Here is a 22,360-nt window from a genome sequence, read left to right as displayed (position 1 = left end):
CCATATTTTGTAAAAATCTGGGAAGAAAAGGCTCGAAAGCCCGACTATACACCATCAACAGCTGGAGCGGAGGTGTTCAGCTGCAAGAAGGTCTGAATGTCCATCAATAATTGCTAGAAAACATGGAAGAGAATTTTCGAATATCAAACCGCACATGATCATAAGCGGGAGAGGAGGTGTTCAAATGCAAGAAGGTGTGAATGTCCACCCATAATTACTGCAAAATGGGTAAGAAAAGGTACGAATGCCCAACCATACATGATCCTAACAGGGAGCGGAGGTGTTTGGCTGCGACAAGGTGTGTATGTCCACCCATAATTAATGAAAAGCGGGCAACAAGTAGGTTTGAATACCCATCATCAAAAGCAGGAGTGGATGTGTTCGGCTACAAGAAGGTGTGAACGTCCGACCAAAGTTTGTAAAAAGCAGTGAAGAAAAGTTTCGAATATCCAACCAAACATAATCAAAAGCGGGAGCAGAGCTGTTCGACTGCAAGTAGGTGTGAATGTCAGATCATAATTTGCAAAAAGCTGATGAGAAAGGGTGAGAATGCCCGGCTATACACCATCAAATGCGGGAGCGGAAGTGTTCGGCTGTGAGTAGGTGTGAATGTCAAACCATAATTGCTGAAAAATGTGTTAGAAAAGACTAGAATGCCGGACCATACATCATCAAAAGCGGGAAAAGTGGTGTTCGGCTGCAAGTAGGTGTGAATATACAGCCATAATTACTCACAAACCGGTAAGAAAAGGTAGTATTGCCAGACCATACATTATCAAAACAGGGAGCGGAGGTGGTTCAGCTGCAAGGTGTGAATATCTGACTAAAGTTTATAAAAAGCGGGTAAGACAAGGTGCGAATGCCTGACAATGTATGATCAAATGAGGGAGCGGAGGTTTTCGGCTGCAAGGTCTGAATGTACAACCATAATTTGTAAAAACCGGGGAAGAAAAGGCTCGAAAGCCCGACTATACACCATCAAAAGCGGGAGCGGAGGTGTTCGGCTGCAAGTAGGTGTGAATGTTCAACCATAATTTGTAAAAAGCGGGTAAGAAAAGGTTTGAATGCTCGACTATATATTAACAAAAGCAGGAGGAGAGGTCTTCGGATAAGAGTGGGTGAGAATTTCCAACCATAATCAATAAAATGCGATGAAAAAAAAGGTGTGAATACCCCATAGAACACTAAAAGGTGGAGCAGAAGTGTTCGGCTGCAAGAAGGTGTGACTGTTCGACTATATTTGGTGAAAAGCAGGTGAAGCAAGGTCTGAATGCCCAACCTTACATCATCAAAAACGAGATCAGAGGTGTTTGGCTGCAAGAAGGCCATAGTTTGCCAAAAGCGGGTAAGCTGCGAATGACCGGCTAAATATCAACAAAAGTGGGGGCGGAGGTCTTCGGATGCAAGTGGGTGTGAATATTCCACCATACAAGTATGGTGGAGAGGAAGCTGTGAATGGCCGACCATAGTAAAAAGCGGGTGAGAAAAGGTGCGAATGTCCAATCATACATGATCAAAACAGGGAGCGGAGGTGTTTGGCTGCGACAAGGTGTGTATGTCCACCCATAATTAATAAAAAGCGGGCAACAAGTAGGTTTGAATACCCATCATCAAAAGCAGGAGTGGATGTGTTCGGCTACAAGAAGGTTTGAATGTCTGACCATAGTTTGTAAAAAGCGGGTAAGAAAAGGTTCGAGTGCCCGAACATACACCATCAAAAGAGGGAGCGGAGGTGTTCCGCTGTAAGACGGTGTGAATGTCCAACAATAGTTGGTAAAAAGCGGGTAAGAAAAGGTTAAAATACCCGACTGTACACAATCAATAGCGGGAGCGGAGTTGTTCCGCTACAAGAAGGTGTGAAAGTCCGACCATGGTTTGTAAAAAGCGGGTAAGAAAAGGTGCGAATGCCCGACAATGTATGATCAAAAGAGGGAGTGGAGGTTTTCGGCTGCAAGAAGGTCTGAATGTCCAACCATAATTTGTAAAAACCGGGGAAGAAAAGGCTCGAAAGCCCGACTATACACCATCAAAAGTGGGAGCGGAGGTGTTCAACTTCAAGACGGTCTGAATGTCCATCAATAATTGCTAGAAAACATGAAAGAAAATTTTCAAATATCAAACTGCACATGATCATAAGCAGGAGAGGAGGTGTTCAGCTGCAAGAAGGTGTGAATGTCTACCCATAATTACTGAAAAATGGGTAAGAAAAGGTGCGATTGCCTAACCATACATCATCAAAAGAGGGAGCGGAGGTGTTCCGCTGTAAGACGGTGTGAATGTCCGACCATAGATGGTAAAAAGCGGGTAAGAAAAGGTTAAATTACCCGACTCTACACCATCAAAAGAGGGAGCGGAGTTGTTCAGCTAAGAGAAGGTGTGAAAGTCCGACCTTGGTTTGTAAAAAGCGGGTAAGAAAAGGTTCGTATGCCCGAATATACACCATCAAAAGCGGAAGCGGAGGTGTTCGGCTGCAAGATATTGTGAACGTCCGACCAAAGTTTGTAAAAAGCAGTTAAGAAAAGGTTCGAATATCTAACCAAACATAAGAATGAGTCTTTTCCGCTGTAGAATGCCCGACTATAGACCATCAAATGCGGGAGCGGAGGTGTTCGGCTCTGAGTAGGTGTGAATGTCCGACCATAATTGCTGAAGAATGTGTTAGAAAAGGTAAGAATGCTGGACCATACATCATCAAAAGCGGTAGAGGTGGTGTTCGGCTGCAAAAAGGTGTGACTGTTCGACTAAAGTTTGTAAAAAGTGGGTAAGACAAGGTGCGAATGCCTGACAATGTATGATCAAAAGCGGGAGCGGAGGTGTTCAGCTGCAAGAAGGTCTACATGTCCATCAATAATTGCTAGAAAACATGAAAGAAACTTTTCGAAAATCAAACCGCACATGATCATAAGTGGGATAGGAGGTGTTCAGCTGCAAGGTGTGAATGTCCACCCATAATTCCTGAAAAATGGGCAAAAAAAGGTGTGAATGCCCAACCATACATCATCAAAAGCAGGAGTGGAAGTGTTCGGCAACAAGAAGGTGTGAACGTCCAACCAAAATATGTAAAAAGAAGTTAAGAAAAGGTTCGAATATCCAACCAAACATAATCAAAAGCGGGAGCAGAGCTGTTCGACTGCAAGTAGGTGTGAATGTCAGATCATAATTTGCAAAAAGCTGATGAGAAAGGGTGAGAATGCCCGACTATACACCATCAAATGCGGGAGCGGAGTTGTTCGGCTGTGAGTAGGTGTGAATGTCCAGCCATAATTACTCACAAACGGGTAAGAAAAGGTAGTATTGCCAGACCATATATGATCAAAACAGGGAGCGGAGGTGGTTCAGCTGCAAGAAGGTTTGAATGTCAAAGTAAAGTTCAAATATATTAACAAAAGCGGGAGGAGAGGTCTTCGGATGAAAGTGGTTGAAAATTTCCAACCATAATGTATAAAATGCGGTGAAAAAAAAGGTGTGATAGAACACTAAAAGGTGGAGCGGAAGTGTTCGGCTGCAAGAAGGTGTGAATGTCCGACTATATTTGGTGAAAAGCAGGTGAAGCAAGGTCTGAATGCCCAACCTTACATCATCAAAAGCGAGATCAGAGTTGTTTGGCTGCAAGAAGGCCATAGTTTGCCAGAAGCGGGTAAGGTGCGAATGTCCGACTAAATATCAACAAAATTTGGGGCGGAGGTTTTCGGATGCAAGTGGGTGTGAATATCCCACCATACAAGTATGGTGGAGAGGAAGCTGTGAATAGCCGACCATAGTTTGGAAAAAGCGGGTAAGAAAAGGTTTGAATGCCCGAACATACACCATCAAAAGAGGGAGCGGAGGTGTTCCGCTGTACGAAAGTGTGAATGTCCAACCATACTTGGTAAAAAGCGGGTAAGAAAAGGTTAAAATACCCGACTGTACACAATCAATAGCGGGAGCGGATGTGTTCGGCTACAAGAAGGTGTGACAGTCCGACCATGGTTTGTAAAAAGCGGGTAAGAAAAGGTGCGAATGTCCGACAATGTATGATCAAAAGAGAGAGCGGAGGTTTTCGGATACACGAAGGTTTGTATGTCCTACCATAGTTTGTAAATAGCGGGTAAGAAAAGGTTCGAATGCCCGACTATACACCATAAAAAGCGGGAGCGGAGGTGTTCCGCTGTAAGACGGTGTGAATGTCCGACCATAGTTGGTAAAAAGCGGGTAAGAAAAGGTTAAAATACCCGACTGTACACAATCAATAGCGGGAGCGGAGTTGTTCGGCTACAAGAAGGTGTGAAAGTCCGACCATGGTTTGTAAAAAGCAGTTAAGAAAAGGTTCGAATATCCAACCAAACATAATCAAAAGCGGGAGCAGAGCTGTTCGACTGCAAGTAGGTGTGAATGTCCAGCCATAATTACTCACAAACGGGGGAAGAAAAGGTAGTATTACCAGACCATACATGATCAAAACAGGGAGCGGAGGTTCAGCTGCAAGGTGTGAATGTCTGACTATAGTTTGTAAAAAGCGGGTAAGACAAGGTGCGAATGCCCAACAATGTATGATCAAAAGAGAGAGCGGAGGTGTTCGGCTGCAAGGTCTGAATGTCCAACCATAATTTGTAAAAACCGGGTAAGAAAAGGCTCGAAAGCCCGACTATACATCATCAAAAGCGGGAGCGGAGGTGTTCAGCTGCAAGAAGGTGTGAATGTTCGACTAAAGTTTGTAAAAAGCTGGTAAGACAAGGAGCGATGTCCCTTCATTGTATAATCAAAAGCGAGAGCGGAGGTGTCCAGCTGTGAGTAGGTGTGAATGTCCGACCATAATTGCTGAAAAATGTGTTAGAAAAGGTAAGAATACTGGACCATACATCATTAAAAGCGGGAGAGGTGGTGTTCGGCTGCAAGAAGGTGTGAAAGTCCGACAATGGTTTGTAAAAAGCGGGTAAAAAAAGGTTCGAATGCCCGAATATACATCATCAAAAGCGGAAGCGGAGGTGTTCGGATGCAAGAAGGTGTGAACGTCCGACCAAAGTTTGTAAAAAGCAGTGAAAAGTGAGAAAAAGCATTTCGTGAGTTCTGCATGATTTGGGATTTTGCTTATAAAATGCATTACTTCACTCAAACTATGTTAAAACTGATTTGTCCTTCATATTTACCATGTCTAGAAATATTTAAACAACGTTGTTTTTTTGTTTAAATCTATCGAGACATTGATAAATATGAAGGTAAAAGCCGTTTTAACATAGTTTGAGTGAAGGAATTGATTTGATAGATAAAATCCCAAATCATGCAGAACTCCTCAAAAGGGGCGTATGGCTTAATCACAAGTGTGGTTCTTTCTCATTCAGGGTAGTATGAGGAAGTTTATGCTTGAAATATATGTAGAAATGGGTACATATGAAGGACAAAGCAGTGTTAACTTAGTTTGAGTGAAGGAATTCATTTTATACATAAAATCCCAAATCATGCAGAACGTATGAAAAGAAGCTTATTCTCGGATTCCTGATCCTTCAGTTTTGCTCTTTCTTCTACTGCAAAATACAATGTTGTTCTTTGTTGAAGTCGATCTAGACATTGATAAATATGAAGGAAAAAGCAGTTTTAACTTGGTTTGAGTGAATGAATTCATTTTATACATAAAATCCGAAATCGTGCAGAACTCATGAAAATAAGCTTATTCTCGGATTCCTAAAACTTTTGATTGGCTCTTTCTTTTATTGAAAAGTACAACGTGGTTTTTTTGTTTAAATCTATCGAGACATTGATAAATATGAAGGTAAAAGCCGTTTTAACATAGTTTGAGTGAAGGAATTAATTTTATAGATAAAATCCCAAATCATGCAGAACTCCTCAAAAGGGAGGTATGGCTTAATCACAAGTGTGGCTCTTTCTCATTCAGGGTAATATGAGGAAGTTTATGCTTGAAATATATGTAGAAATGGGTACATATGAAGGACAAAGCAGTGTTAACTTAGTTTGCGTGAAGAAATTCATTTTATACATAAAATCCGAAATCGTGCAGAACTCATGAAAATAAGCTTATTCTCGGATTCCTAAAACTTTTGATTTGCACTTTCTTTTACTGCAAAGTACAACATTGTTTTTTGTTGAAATCTATCTAGACATTGATAAATACCAGCCGAAACTCTGCTGCCACTTTTGATAATTTATGGTTGGGCATTCTTACCTTTTCTTACCCGCTTTTTACAAATTATGATCTTACATTCACACCTACTTGCAGTCGAACACCTTCTCATCCACTTATGATCATGTGCGGTTGGGCTTTCGCACCTTTTCTTACCCATTTTTCAGTAATTATGGGTGGATATTCAGACCTTCTTGCAGCTGTAAACCTCCGCACCTCTTTTGATCATACATTGTCGGGCATTCACACCTTGTCTTACCCGCTTTTTACAAACTTTAGTCGGACATTCAAACCTTCTTGCAGCTGAACCACCTCCGCTCCCTGTTTTGATCATATATGGTCTGGCAATAGTACCTTTTCTTACCCGTTTGTGAGTAATTATGGCTGGACATTCACACCTTCTTGCAGCCGAACACAACCTCTCCCGCTTTTGATGATATATGGTCCGGCATTCTTACCTTTTCTAACACATTTTTCAGTATTCGAACCTTCTCTTACCCGCTTTTTACAAACCATGGTTGGACTTTCATACCTTCTTGTAGCTGAACAACTCCACTCCTGCTTTTGATGATTTATGGTTGGACATTCGCATCTTTTCCTACCCATTTTTCAGTAATTATGGGTGGATATTCACATCTTCTTGCAGCTGAACACCTCCTCTCCCGCTAATGATCATGTAAGGTTTGATATTCGAAAATTTTCTTTCATGTTTTAAAGCAATTATTAATGGACATTCACACCTACTTGCAGCCGAACACCACCTCTCCCGCTTTTGATGATGTATGGACCGGCATTCTTACCTTTTCTAACACATTTTTCAGCAATTATGGTTGGAGAATCACACCTACTCACAGTCGAACAACTCCGCTACCGCATTTGATGGTGTATAGTCGGGATTTCTCACCCTTTCTCATCAGCTTTTTGCAAATTATTCTCTGACAGTCACACCTACTTGCAGTCAAACAGCTCTGCTCCCGCTTTTGATTATGTTTGGTTAGATATTCGAACCTTTTCTTAACTGCTTTTTTACAAATTTTGGTCGGACGTTCACACCTTCTTGCAGCCGAACACCTACGCTTCCGGTTTTGATAGTGTATATTCGGGCATACGAACCTTTTCTTACCCGCTTTTTACAAACCATGGTCGGACTTTCACACCTTCTCTTAGCTGAACAACTCCGCTCCCTCTTTTGATTGTGTACAGTCGGGTATTTTAACCTTTTCTTACCCGCTTTTTACCAACTATGATCGGACATTCACACCGTCTTACAGCGGAACACCTCCGCTCCCTCTTTTGATGGTGTATGTTCGGGCATTCGAACCTTTTCTTACCCGCTTTTACAAACCAGGGTCGGACTTTCACACCTTTTAGTAGCCGAACAACTCCGCTCCCGCTATTGATTGTGTACAGTCGGGTATTTTAACCTTTTCTTACCCGCTTTTTACCAACTATGGTCGGACATTCACACCGTCTTACAGCGGAACACCTCCTCTCCCGCTTATGATCATGTACGGTTTGATATTCGAAAATTTACTTTCTTGTTTTAAAGCAATTATTGATGGACATTCAAACCTTCTTTTTGATTGTGTATAGTCGGGCTTTCGAGCCTTTTCTTCCCGGTTTTTACAAACCATGGTGTGACTTTCACACCTTCTTGTAGCCAAACAACTCCGCTCCCGCTATTGATTTTGTACAGTCGGGTATTTTAACCTTTTCTTACCCGCTTTTTACCAACTATGGTCGGACATTCACACCGTCTTACAGCGGAACACCTCTGCTCCCGCTTTTGATGGTGTATAGTCGGGCTTTCGAACCTTTTCTTACCCGCTTTTTACAAACTATGGTGGGACATTCAAACCTTCTTGTATCCGAAAACCTCCGCTCTCTCTTTTGATCATATATTGTCGGACATTCGCACCTTTTCGTACCCGCTTTTTACAAACCATGGTCGGACTTTCACACCTTTTAGTAGCCAAACAACTCCGCTCCCGCTATTGATTGTGTACAGTCGGGTATTTTAACCTTTTCTTACCCGCTTTTTACCAATTATGGTCGGACATTCACACCTTCTTTCGGCGGAACACCTCCGCTCCCTGTTTTGATCATTTATGGTCTGGCAATACTACCTTTTCTTACCCGTTTTTAGGTAATTATGGCTGGACATTCACAGCTTCTTGCAGCCGAACACCTCTTCTCCCGCTTTTGATGATGAATTGTCCGGCATTCTTACCTTTTCTAACACATTTTTCAGCAATTATTGTCGGTCATTCACACCTTTCTCATCAGCTTTTTGCAAATTATGATCTGACATTCACACCTACTTGCAGCCGAACACCTCGGCTTCCGCTTTTGATGGTGTATATTTTGGCATTCGAACCTTTTCTTACCCGCTTTTTACAAACCATGGTCGGACTTTCACACCTTCTTTTAGCCGAACAACTCCGCTCCTGCTATTGATTGTGTAGAGTCGGGTAATTTAACCTTTTCTTACCCGCTTTTTACCAACTATGGTCGGACATTCACACCTTCTTACAGCGAAACACCTCCGCTCCCTCTTTTGATTGTGTATGTTCGGGCATTCGAACCTTTTCTTACCCGCCTTTTACAAACTATGGTCGGACATTCAAACCTTCTTGTGGCCGAACACATCCACTTCTGCTTTTGATGATGTATAAATGGGCATTCATACCTTTTCTTACCCATTTTTCAGTAATTATTGGTGGACATTCAGACCTTCTTGCAGCTGAATACCTCCGCTCCCGCTTTTGATGGTGTATAGTCGGGCTTTGGAGGCTTTTCTTCAACGGTGTTTACAAATTATGGTTGGAAATTCAGACCTTGCAGCCTAAAATCTCCGCTCCCTCTTTTGATCATACATTGTGGGGCATTCGCACCTTGTCTTACCCGCGTTTTACAAACCATGGTCGGACTTTCACACCTTCTTGTAGCCGAACAACTCCGCTCCCGCTATTGATTGTGTACAGTCGGGTTTTTTAACCTTTTCTTACCCACTTTTTACCAACTACGGTCGGACATTCACACCTTCTTATGGCGGAACACCTCCGCTGCCTCTTTTGATGGTGTATGTTCGGGCATTTCAACCTTTTCTTACCCGCTTTTTACAAACTATGGTCGGACATTCACACCTACTTGCAGCCGAACACCTCGGCTTCCGCTTTTGATGGTGTATATTTTGGCAATCGAACCTTTTCTTACCCGCTTTTTACAAACCATGGTTGGACTTTCACACCTTCTTTTAGCCGAATAACTCCGCTCCCGCTATTGATTGTGTAGAGTCGGGTATTTTAACCTTTTCTTACCCGCTTTTTACCAACTATGGTCGGACATTCACACCTTCTTACAGCGGAACACCTCCGCTCCCTCTTTTGATGGTGTATGTTCTGGCATTCGAACCTTTTCTTACCGACTTTTTACAAACTATGCTCGGACATTCACACCTTCTTGCAGCGAAACACCTCCGCTCCCTCTTTTGATTGTGTATGTTCGGGCATTCAAACCTTTTCTTACCCGCCTTTTACAAACTATGGTCGGACATTCAAACCTTCTTGTGGCCGAACACATCCACTTCTGCTTTTTATGATGTATAGTTGGGCATTCACACCTTTTCTTACCCATTTTTCAGTAATTATTGGTGGACATTCAGACCTTCTTGCAGCTGAACACCTCTGCTCCCGCTTTTGATGGTGTATAGTCGGGCTTTCGAGGCTTTTCTTCAACGGTGTTTACAAATTATTGTTGGAAATTCAGACCTTGCAGCCGAACACCTCCGCTCCCTCTTTTGATCATACATTGTCGGGCATTCGCACCTTTTCTTAACCACTTTTTACAAAACATGGTTGGACTTTCACACTTTCTTGTAGCCGAACACATCCCTTCCCGCTATTGATTGTGTACAGTCGGGTATTTTAACCTTTTCTTACCCGCTTTTTACCAACTACGGTCGGACATTCACACCTTCTTATGGCGGAACACCTCCGCTCCCTCTTTTGATGGTGTAGGTTCGGGCATTCGAACCTTTTCTTACCCGCTTTTTACAAACTATGCTCGGACATTCAAACCTTCTTGTAGCCGAACACATCCAGTCCTGCTTTTGATGATGTATGGTTGGGCATTCGCACCTTTTTTTTTACCCATTTTTGAGGAATTATGGGTGGACATTCACACCTTCTTGCAGCTGAACACCTCCTCTCCCACTTATGATCATGTGCGGTTGGATATTCGAACATTTTTTTTCATGTTTTCTAGCAATTATTGATGGACATTCAGACCTTCTTGCAGCTGAACACCTCCGCTCCCGCTTTTGATGGTGTATAGTCGGGCTTCCGAGCCTTTTCTTCCCCGGTTTTTACAAATTATGGTTGGACATTTAGACCTTCTTGCAGCCGAAAACCTCCGTTCCCTCTTTTGATCATACATTGTCCGGCATTCGCAACTTTTCTTACCCGCTTTTTACAAACCATGGTCGGACTTTCACACCTTTTAGTAGCCAAACAACTCCGCTCCCGCTATTGATTGTGTACAGTCGGGTATTTTAACCTTTTCTTACCCGCTTTTTACCAATTATGGTGGGACATTCACACCTTCTTACAGCGGAACACCTCCGCTCCCTGTTTTGATCATTTATGGTCTGGCAATACTACCTTTTCTTACCCGTTTTTGAGTTATTATGGCTGGACATTCACAGCTTCTTGCAGCCGAACACCTCTTCTCCCTTTTTTGATGATGAATGGTCCGGCATTCTTACCTTTTCTAACACATTTTTCAGCAATTATTGTTGGTCATTCACACCTTTCTCATCAGCTTTTTACAAATTATGATCTGACATTCACACCTACTTGCAGCCGAACACCTCGGCTTCCGCTTTTGATGGTGTATATTTTGGCAATCGAACCTTTTCTTACCCGCTTTTTACAAACCATGGTCGGACTTTCATACCTTCTTTTAGCCGAACAACTCCGCTCCCGCTATTGATTGTGTAGAGTTGGGTATTTTAGCCTTTTCTTACCCGCTTTTTACCAACTATGGTCGGACATTCACACCTTCTTACAGCGGAACACCTCCGCTCCCTCTTTTGATGGTGTATGTTCTGGCATTCGAACCTTTTCTTACCCACTTTTTACAAACTATGCTCGGACATTCACACCTTCTTGCAGTGAAACACCTCCGCTCCCTCTTTTGATGGTGTATGTTCGGGCATTTGCACCTTTACTTACCCGCTTTTTACAAACTATGGTCGTACATTCAAACCTTGTAGCCGAAAACCTCCACTCCCTCTTTTGATCATACTTTGTCGGGCATTCGCACCTTTTCTTACCCGCTTTTTACAAACTATGCTCGGACATTCAAACCTTCTTGTATCCAAACACATCCACTCCTGCTTTTGTTGATGTATGGTTGGGCATTCGAACCTACTTGTTGCCCGCTTTTCATTAATTATGGGTGGACATTCACACCTTGTCACAGCCAAACACCTCCGCTCCCTCTTTTGATCATGTATGGTTGGACATTCGCACCTTTTCTCACCCGCTTTTTGCAAACTATGGTCGGCCATTCACAGCTTCCTCTCCACCATACTTGTATGGTGGGATATTCACACCCACTTGCATCCGAAGATCTCCGCCCCCACTTTTGTTGATATTTAGTCGGTCATTCACACCTTACCTGTTTTCTTGCCGCCAAACACCTCTGATCTCGCTTTTGATGATGTAAGATTGGGCATTCAGACCTTGCTTTTCCTGCTTTTCACCAACTATAGATGGACATTCACACCTTCTTGCAGCCGAACACTTCCGCTCCACCTTTTAGGTTTCTATCACACCTTTTTTTTCACCGCATTTTATAGATTATGGTTGGAAATTCTCAACCACTCATCCGAAGACCTCTCCTCCCGCTTTTGTTAATATATTTGAACTTTAGTCAGACATTCACACCTACTTGTAGCCGAACACCACCTCTCTAGCTTTTGATGAGGTATGGTCCGGGATTCTTACCGTTTCTAACACATTTTTCAGCAATTATGGTAGGATATTCACACCTTCTTGCAGCTGAACACCTCCTCTCCCACTTATGATCATGTGCGGATTGATTTTCGAAAATTTTCTTTCATGTTTTCTAGCAATTAATTATGGACATTTAGACCTTCTTGCAGCTGAACACCTCCGCTCCCGCTTTTGATCATACATTGTCAGGCATTCGCACCTTGTCTTACCCGCTTTTTACAAACTTTAGTCGAACATTCACACCTTTTTGCAGCCGAACAGTTTTTTGCAGCCGAATTTGGGCATTCACACCTTTTCATACCCACTTTTTACCAACTATGGTCGGACATTCACACCGTCTTACAGCGGAACACCTCCGCTCCCTCTTTTGATGGTGTATGCTCGGACATTCAAACCTTCTTGTAGCCGAACACATCCACTCCTGCTTTTGATGATGTATGGTATGGCATTCGAACCTACTTGTTGCCCGCTTTTCATTAATTATGGGTGGACATTCACACCTTGTCGCAGCCAAACACCCTGTTTCGATCATGTATGGTTGGACATTCGCACCTTTTCTCACCCGCTTTTTGCAAACTATGGTCGGCCATTCACAGCTTCCTCTCCACCATACTTGTATGGTGGGATATTCACACCCACTTGCATCCGAAGACCTCCGCCCCCACTTTTGTTGATATTTAGTCGGTCATTCGCACCTTACCCGCTTTTGGCAAACTATGGCCTTCTTGCAGCCAAAAACCTCTGATCTCGCTTTTGATGATGTAAGGTTGGGCATTCAGACCTTGCTTCACCTGCTTTTCACCAAATATAGTCGGACATTCACACCTTCTTGCAGCCGAACACTTCCGCTCCACCTTTTAGTTTTCTATGGGGCATTCACACCTTTATTTTCACCGCATTTTATAAAAACACCACAGGAACACCGTATTGAGGCTTTGTTCTGACCGCTCATTCGGTGTCGCGTTTCTTTCAAGCATTTCTCCTGGTTAGCCCGCACTCGGCTCGCTCCCAGAGCCGTGTTAAAGTCTACTTCGCATTCACTCTCTTTTCTCAGCAGACTAAAAGAAACTTCCATCCTGCACCGCTGTTAGCTTTTTCACAAGAGCAGAGGAGAGCGCACCGTTCCCAGCGGCACTGCAGTACCGGGTCGATGCTTGGAGTGAACGGAGCAAGCTCCTTTTTCAACTCCTATTGATAAAAATCCATTTAATATGTAGTCCTTGCATAGACATATCACATATTAAACTGATAAGTACAGATGGATTATGTGCAATTAGTAAAGAGAGTAGAGGACGATCTCTCTCGTTGGAAGTCCTTACCTATATCACTTATGGGGAGAGTTACAACCATTAAAATGATGATACTACCAAAAGTTAACTATTTGTTCTCAATGATCCCCATAAAACCATCTGCTACTTGGTTTAAGTCACTAGATTCATGCATCTCCAAATTTCTGTGGAAAAACAAACCACCACGTATTAGTTTAAAAACCCTACAGAAGACCAAGGACAGTGGTGGATTAGATTTACCTCATTTTCAGCACTATTCCTTAGCCAATAGGTTACAATATATATCAAAATGGTTTAAACCTTGTTGTTGTCACAGTTCCCAGAGACGTTGTAATCGTTGAGGATTCTATATTCAACCCCTCATTAGAGGCACGTGTTGCAGATTGATGACACTGAATCTTCTTCTCTGTTCATTGCTGGCATCATTCCCAGCATCGTAAGTGTTCGTGGCATTGTTAGCCTCTTCTTCTGGATCTTGATATCGAGCATCCTTTTGTATTTCTGGTTTGTAAGTCCTCTCTCTTCGTTCACCGGAGTCTTCGTCTCTTTGTCCTTGAGTTTGGTGATTTTTTCTTCTTTTGATGCCTTGACACAGTGTGACAGGTGATACCACATGGGAGATCCTTTAACTTGGACTGCTGTCCCTGTGCTGCGAAATGGCTGTGCTGCTCAAATGGTCTCTCCTTCATCATATACACAGTTATTTATACATCACCTTCCACCATGAAGCGTTGTCCCTTTTTGTTTCTCTCTTTGTTCTTAAAATGCTGTTATAAATGTCTAAACCAATCCATTAAACTAGATCATTTTGGCAGTAAAGCGATCTACAATGTGCTTGGTCGCAAAGCTGCTCATCTGTGGTAAACAGCTCTTCAGAAAGGCATTCTTCAATTGATTTCACTCATTTTATGTAATAATTTTGTGATTTCCTACAAAACTACACTTCTTCTCCCATCTGTCTGAGTATTTAATATTGTCTGGGTCCCGTTAAAACATGTATTTTTCCCATCTAATTCCTTGTTTGCTTTAAAACAAGTATTCCCCATTTTCTATCCCTTCAGTAGCCAACCAGTTTGTATGGAGTACACTGGAGCAACTTGACTGATCAGTAAAACACTGCTTTTGTTGTCACCGCAAGGCTTCCCCCGTCGGTTGTTTCACTGAGACACTACTGAGTAACTACAACTCAACACAGTTTATACACATAACATTCATATACATACTAACAAACAAACAAACAATAATTTATCGCAATTTTCTCATCTCTGTTTGAACGTACACCCAGGTAAATATTCCTGTAGTCTTCTCATACCGACTATGGACCCATTCATTGTTTAACTTCACTGTTTTGCAAATCCTAATTGAATATTACACATTGACATTGAACTTTACTGGATAAGCAGGTCTTCATTGCATTCAGCAGCCTATATGTGAGCATTTATGTGTAAGCTGTTCTTCTTTGCATTTATCAGCAGCAAGCAATTCTTCACTGCACATGCATATGTAAATAGTAAAACAATTCCAATGTGTTAGCGAAACCTTCTATATCACAGTGGTTTCTAAGGTCTATTTTAAGTTCTTTGCCATCAGTGAGATGACATTGTTTACAAAGTGTGTCAAATTATCACTGAAGATCTTTTCAGGAATTTCAAATCTAGAAATGAGTTATTTTACGCGTGATTTTGCTACTGAGAGTGCATCTGCTTGTGCACATGGAAATATTTCAGACCATTTGGTAAAAACCTCTGTTGTCACTGAGCAGAATCGTTTCCCTTAACATTAATTTAGTTCAATGAAATCTACAAAATAATGAAATAATGAAATCCAAACAAATATGTTGAAAAAGATACACTGGCTTAGGGAATTATCTTCGTTTTGGTCTTAGATTGCCCTGTGGAATGTATTTTGCACATATTTGACCTGCTAGACAAAACTATTCATTTATTTATTCTAAAAAAATGTTTTTAATAATTAGTAAAACCATATGCTGTAAAAACCTGGTTCATTATTGCTTCCATCCCTCCTGTTGAGACATGACATGGTCCGTGGCTCAATACTGCAGCATATTTAAACAAATTCTTTGGCAGTATGGTTTTCCTTCCGGTCATTCATACGAGTCTATTGTAGATGGCAATTGAATAACATCTAATAATGCTAAAATATTTGTAGTTTATACATTTAGCTGTGGATGTCAACATACCTGTTTTTCCAATGCTGTGTTAACACATGTACAGTTGAGAAGGCATACTGACTGTCAGTGTAAACGTTAACAACCTTTTTGTTATTTAATTTACAAGCTTCAGTTAAAGCTACCAATTCGACTGCTTGAACAGAGTAATTTTTTGGTAGTGGTTGTTTTAAGAAAACTTCAGTTTCTGTTACTACTGCAAATCCTGTAGCATTTGTGCCATCAGGGTTTTTTTCTTTGATCTGTTGAATAAATATAGTTATTTCTGCATTTTCATAATGTATATCAGTTAAGTCTGGCCTGGGTAAAACACTGATGGTTATTTCTGACATGCAATCATGAGGCTTTCCATCTGTGGGGTAGGTAGCAGTGTGGATGGATTAAGTGTAGCACATCTCTCGACAACAAGGTGTGGCTGTGAAAGAAGAACTGTTATGTAGGAGAGATGTCTGGTAAAGATATTTTGTTAAGTAACCATATCACAGCCACTGCATGAGGTACCTTAAGTGTTAATGGGTGAAATAACACCATTATTGTTGATGCCTGCACTGCCAATGGCTTCTGGCCATTGATTCAAAAGTACGATCTCGTCCCTTTTTCCCCTTTCAGTGGACACTGGCCCCTAATTACCGCAATTCAGCAGGGGGTCTTTCATTAGGAGTACTGGACTCCCCCGTGCACGGTTTCAGCTCCGACCCTGGACAGCGGAAAAAACGTTGAGATCTGGTTTGAGGACCCAATTGTTGAGAAAAGTCTCTCAATGAGACTCAGAGTTGCTGGAGTCAGTTAATGCAAAGGTTTAATCTTGCAGCAAGTTCAAGAATGTGTGTGTGTATGGGTGTATGTGTGCGAACGTGTGTGAGTTTGTGTGTGTGAGAGTTTAAAGAACCTGTAATCCACAGGCAGGCCTTAACTAGTATGGCACGGGTCCAGCCTGTCTCATCTTTTTTGGAAGGTCCAGCGCTCGGCCGTAACCCTTCTGTCTGTTTGGACTCTCACATACATTCGGTTAATCATAGAAAAACGAGAACAAAACTTTTTAGCCCCTTAAATTCATAAAACAGACATGGTGCAGTTATTTCCATTGTAGAAAATAAGAGTAATCACCACCATTCCTATAAATTCTGGATATTCTAACAATCTGAATCTTTTTTAAATGTTCGATGAAGCCCTTTGCTGTTCTGTTTAGAGACTCAGCTGATCATAAACCAAGTTTTGCTCTTGAACCAAGCTTCTAAACTCTTCACCTTTTTCATTTCTCAGTTAGTATTCACTTTAAAACTGATTAAGAGAAAAATTAAATGAATGCCTATCAACAAATGTGGGATCTAAACTCTAGTGCTTCCTCTAAAATAATTTCCTTTCTCAATTCAGAAATGTGTGTGTGTAAGTCACAACACCCGTGACACCAAAACGGCTTTCTTTTCTCTCTTTTCTCTACACTCTGCACTGTGAGCACACACAACAAATCAGAAAGGCTTTTTTCTCTCTTTTCTACATTATGGACTGTGGGGACACAAAACCGCTCTCTCTTTTTTTTTTTTTGATTGTGTGCCAGGGCGTTGTCTCACGTATTAGATTATGCTTAAGATACGAATGAGTTTATCAGTCACATCAGAATCCATATATACTGATCCTCCCGTAATAAAATGGTCGGATCTTATCAAACACACTTTGTTTCTTGTGACAAGTCAGCGAAACAGCGTATACACGTCAAGACACTGAATCAAGTTTGCCACAAGAACTCATAAGTTTGGCAGTATTGCTCTGCCGTCAGCAATCATACACCCATTTTATTTTCATGAGACATGTGCAGGCACCTGTTCATCTACTGTTCTATCACTATGAATTAGTTTATCTATTATCAATAAGGATACTTCTACAACTACTATCAAAGTATGTCCGGACTTCTTATGTTGTCAGTTGCTATATATGAATAAGTGGGTTGCTACTGAAAAGCATTAAGCATGTCACACAGCCCAAACATATAACATTTCAGGACACACCACACAGTTAACAACCACAGTGAAGCGTGTCAAAGCCCAAACATGTAACATTCAACAGGACACTTACACAACACATTCAAATCAAACAGTCAGACAACATACAAGAACCTATACCCCAGCCGGCATTGCTCCCTGCCTATTTTCCTACAACTCACTATGTGTGTGCACACCTTTATTCACAAACTCTTCAACTTATACTCTTTTACCGAAGCTGCTACAGCTCGATTGGCCAAATACCCTTAGATCCTATTTCGGTGAATTTGACATCTGCCTTGCATGTAACAGATTAGCGGTTTAGCAGTTTTAATTTAGTTTGAGTGAAGGAATTCATTTTATAGCAAAATCCGAAATCGTGAAGAACTCATGGAAGTAAGCTTATTCTCGGATTCCTGAATCTTTAGATTTGCTCTTTCTTTTACTGCAAAGTACAACGTTGAGCAGCACTAATGAGTTGTTTCTATTTTTGGCAGGCTTTACCTTTGCGGATGAAGCCCTTTCTGTCTGTGCAAAAGAAATCTTGTTACTGTGCAGAGTGACTTCTCTGAGTAGAGTCGCCTTACTTGTTGCGACTGTGCCAATGTTCGAAGCTGGAGTGCAAAGTTGTTGCTTGAATGGTGCTCGCTGGAGCGTGCGGTAGTGTAAAGTTATACCATTTAAAAGGGCTGAAGAGTGCTCAGTGCAGCGGGTGGGCCGAGGTGCAAAGTGACACTATGGCCATAAAAAGAACACCGCTACAAGTGCGCATTGTGCCAGGAAGGGCCCTCGGACGTGAACCAGTGGACAGTTATCGCTTCTCGGCCTTTTGGCTAAGATCAAGTGTAGTATCTGTTCTTATCAGTTTAATGTCTGATGTGTCCTCTATGCGAGGACTACATATTAAATGGATTTGTATCAATAGGAGTTGAAAAAGGAGCTTGCTCCGTTCACTCCAAGCATCGACCCGGTACTGTAGTGCCCCTGGGAACGGTGCGCTCTCCTCTGCTCTTGTGAAAAAGCAAACAGCGGTGCAGGATGGAGGTTTCAGGGAGCCCAAGATGAAACTTTCTTTTAGTCTGCTGAGAAAAGAGAGTGAATGCGAAGTAGACTTTAACACGGCTCTGGGAGCGAGCCGAGTGCGGGCTAACCAGGCGAATTGCTTGAAAGAAACGCGACACCGAATGAGCGGTCAGAACAAAACCTCAATACGGTGTTCCTGTGGTGTTTTTATAAAATGCGGTGAAAAAAAAGGTGTGAATGCCCCATAGAAAACTAAAAGGTGGAGCGGAAGTGTTCGGCTGCAAGAAGGTGTGAATGTCCGACTATATTTGGTGAAAAGCAGGTGAAGCAAGGTCTGAATGCCCAACCTTACATCATCAAAAGCGAGATCAGAGGTTTTTGGCTGCAAGAAGGCCATAGTTTGCCAAAAGTGGGTAAGGTGCGAATGACCGACTAAATATCAACAAAAGGGGGGGCGGAGGTCTTCGGATGCAAGTGGGTGTGAATATCCCACCATAGAAGTATGGTGGAGAGGAAGCTGTGAATGGCCGACCATAGTTTGCAAAAAGCGGGTGAGAAAAGGTGCGAATGTCCAACCATACATGATCAAAACAGGGAGCGGAGGTGTTTGGCTGCGACAAGGTGTGAATGTCCACCCATAATTAATGAAAAGCGGGCAACAAGTAGGTTCGAATGCCATACCATACATCATCAAAAGCAGGAGTGGATGTGTTCGGCTACAAGAAGGTTTGAATGTCCGAGCATAGTTTCTAAAAAGCTGGTAAGAAAAGGTTCGAATGCCTGAACATACATCATCAAAAGCAGGACTGGATGTGTTCGGCTACAAGAAGGTTTGAATGTCCGACCATAGTTGGTAAAAAGTGGGTATGAAAAGGTTCGAATGCCCAAGTTCGGCTGAAAAAAACTGTGTTCGGCTGCAAAAAGGTGTGAATGTTTGACTAAAGTTTGTAAGACAAGGTTCGAATGCCTGACAATGTATGATCAAAAGCGGGAGCGGAGGTGTTCAGCTGCAAGAAGGTCTAAATGTCCATCATTAATTGCTAGAAAACATGAAAGAAAATTTTCGAAAATCAATCTGCACATGATCATAAGTGGGAGAGGAGGTGTTCAGCTGCAAGAAGGTGTGAATGTCCTACCATAATTGCTGAAAAATGTGTTAGAAACGGTAAGAATTCCGGACCATACATCATCAAAAGCTAGAGAGGTGGTGTTCGGCTGCAAGTAGGTGTGAATGTCTGACTAAAGTTCAAATATATTAACAAAAGCGGGAGGAGAGGTCTTCGGATGAGTGGTTGAGAATTTCCAACCATAATCTATAAAATGCGGTGAAAAAAAAGGTGTGATAGAAACCTAAAAGGTGGAGCGGAAGTGTTCGGCTGCAAGAAGGTGTGAATGTCCGTCTATAGTTGGTGAAAAGCAGGAAAAGCAAGGTCTGAATGCCCAATCTTACATCATCAAAAGCGAGATCAGAGGTGTTTGGCTGCAAGAAAACGGGTAAGGTGTGAATGACCGACTAAATATCAACAAAAGTGGGGGCGGAGGTCTTCGGATGCAAGTGGGTGTGAATATCCCACCATACAAGTATGGTGGAGAGGAAGCTGTGAATGGCCGACCATAGTTTGCAAAAAGCGGGTGAGAAAAGGTGCGAATGTCCAACCATACATGATCAAAACAGGGAGCGGAGGTGTTTGGCTGCGACAAGGTGTGAATGTCCACCCATAATTAATGAAAAGCGGGCAACAAGTAGGTTCGAATGCCATACCATACATCATCAAAAGCAGGAGTGGATGTGTTCGGCTACAAGAAGGTTTGAATGTCCGAGCATAGTTTCTAAAAAGCTGGTAAGAAAAGGTTCGAATGCCTGAACATACATCATCAAAAGCAGGACTGGATGTGTTCGGCTACAAGAAGGTTTGAATGTCCGACCATAGTTGGTAAAAAGTGGGTATGAAAAGGTTCGAATGCCCAAGTTCGGCTGAAAAAAACTGTGTTCGGCTGCAAAAAGGTGTGAATGTTTGACTAAAGTTTGTAAGACAAGGTTCGAATGCCTGACAATGTATGATCAAAAGCGGGAGCGGAGGTGTTCAGCTGCAAGAAGGTCTAAATGTCCATCATTAATTGCTAGAAAACATGAAAGAAAATTTTCGAAAATCAATCTGCACATGATCATAAGTGGGAGAGGAGGTGTTCAGCTGCAAGAAGGTGTGAATGTCCTACCATAATTGCTGAAAAATGTGTTAGAAACGGTAAGAATTCCGGACCATACATCATCAAAAGCTAGAGAGGTGGTGTTCGGCTGCAAGTAGGTGTGAATGTCTGACTAAAGTTCAAATATATTAACAAAAGCGGGAGGAGAGGTCTTCGGATGAGTGGTTGAGAATTTCCAACCATAATCTATAAAATGCGGTGAAAAAAAAGGTGTGATAGAAACCTAAAAGGTGGAGCGGAAGTGTTCGGCTGCAAGAAGGTGTGAATGTCCGTCTATAGTTGGTGAAAAGCAGGAAAAGCAAGGTCTGAATGCCCAATCTTACATCATCAAAAGCGAGATCAGAGGTGTTTGGCTGCAAGAAAACGGGTAAGGTGTGAATGACCGACTAAATATCAACAAAAGTGGGGGCGGAGGTCTTCGGATGCAAGTGGGTGTGAATATCCCACCATACAAGTATGGTGGAGAGGAAGCTGTGAATGTCCGACCATGGTTTGTAAAACGCGGGTAAGACAAGGTGCGAATGTCCGACAATGTATGATCAAAAGAGGGAGCGGAGGTGTTCGGCTGCAAGGTCTGAATTTCCAACCATAATTTGTAAACACCGTTGAAGAAAAGCCTCGAAAGCCCGACTATACACCATCAAAAGCGGGAGCAGAGGTGTTCAGCTGCAAGAAGGTCTGAATGTCCACCAATAATTACTGAAAAATGGGTAAGAAGAGGTGTGAATGCCCAACTATACATCATCAAAAGCAGAAGTGGATGTGTTCGGCCACAAGAAGGTTTGAATGTCCGACCATAGTTTGTAAAAGGCGGGTAAGAAAAGGTTTGAATGCCCGAACATACACAATCAAAAGAGGGAGCGGAGGTGTTTCGCTGCAAGAAGGTGTGAATGTCCGAGCATAGTTTGTAAAAAGCGGGTAAGAAAAGGTTCGAATGCCCGAACATACACCATCAAAAGAGGGAGCGGAGGTGTTCCGCTGTAAGAAGGTGTGAATGTCCAACCATAGTTGGTAAAAAGCGGGTAAGAAAAGGTTAAAATACCCGACTCTACACAATCAATAGCGGGAGCGGAGTTGTTCGGCTAAAAGAAGGTGTGAAAGTCCGACCATGGTTTGTAAAAAGCGGGTAAGAAAAGGTTCGAATGCAAAAATATACACCATCAAAAGCGGAAGCCGAGGTGTTCGGCTGCAAGTAGGTCTGAATGTCCACCCATAATTAATGAAAAGCGGGCAACAAGTAGGTTCGAATGCCCAACCATACATCAACAAAAGCAGGAGTGGATGTGTTTGGCTACAAGAAGGTTTGAATGTCCAACCATAGTTTGTAAAAAGCGGGCAAGAAAAGGTGCGAATGCCCGAAAATACACCATCAAAAGAGGGAGCGGAGGTGTTCCGCTGTAAGATGGTGCGAATGTCCGACCATAGTTGGTAAAAAGCGGGTAAGAAAAGGTTCGAATGCCCGAATATATACCATCATAAGCGGAAGCGGAGGTGTTCGGCTGCAAGAAGGTGTGAACGTCCGACCAAAGTTTGTAAAA

General features: G+C 42.3%; 1 non-coding gene and 1 pseudogene across 1 annotated transcript; one reads left to right on the top strand and one right to left on the bottom strand.

Moving 5' to 3' along the window:
- Positions 1-13,244: 13,244 nt before the first annotated feature.
- LOC140286510 (U2 spliceosomal RNA) lies at positions 13,245-13,421 on the bottom strand (annotated as a pseudogene).
- A 4,983-nt stretch (positions 13,422-18,404) lies between these two features.
- Positions 18,405-18,595, top strand: LOC140286515 (U2 spliceosomal RNA). The gene has a single exon (XR_011911307.1). It is a non-coding gene; the product is annotated as a U2 spliceosomal RNA (small nuclear RNA).
- Positions 18,596-22,360: the final 3,765 nt, after the last annotated feature.

This window comes from Leuresthes tenuis, unplaced genomic scaffold (assembly GCF_036924035.1).
Source record: "Leuresthes tenuis unplaced genomic scaffold, fLeuTen1.0.hap1 SCAF_97, whole genome shotgun sequence".
Lineage (NCBI taxonomy): Eukaryota > Metazoa > Chordata > Actinopteri > Atheriniformes > Atherinopsidae > Leuresthes > Leuresthes tenuis.
This window is presented reverse-complemented; position numbering and strand designations above follow the sequence as displayed.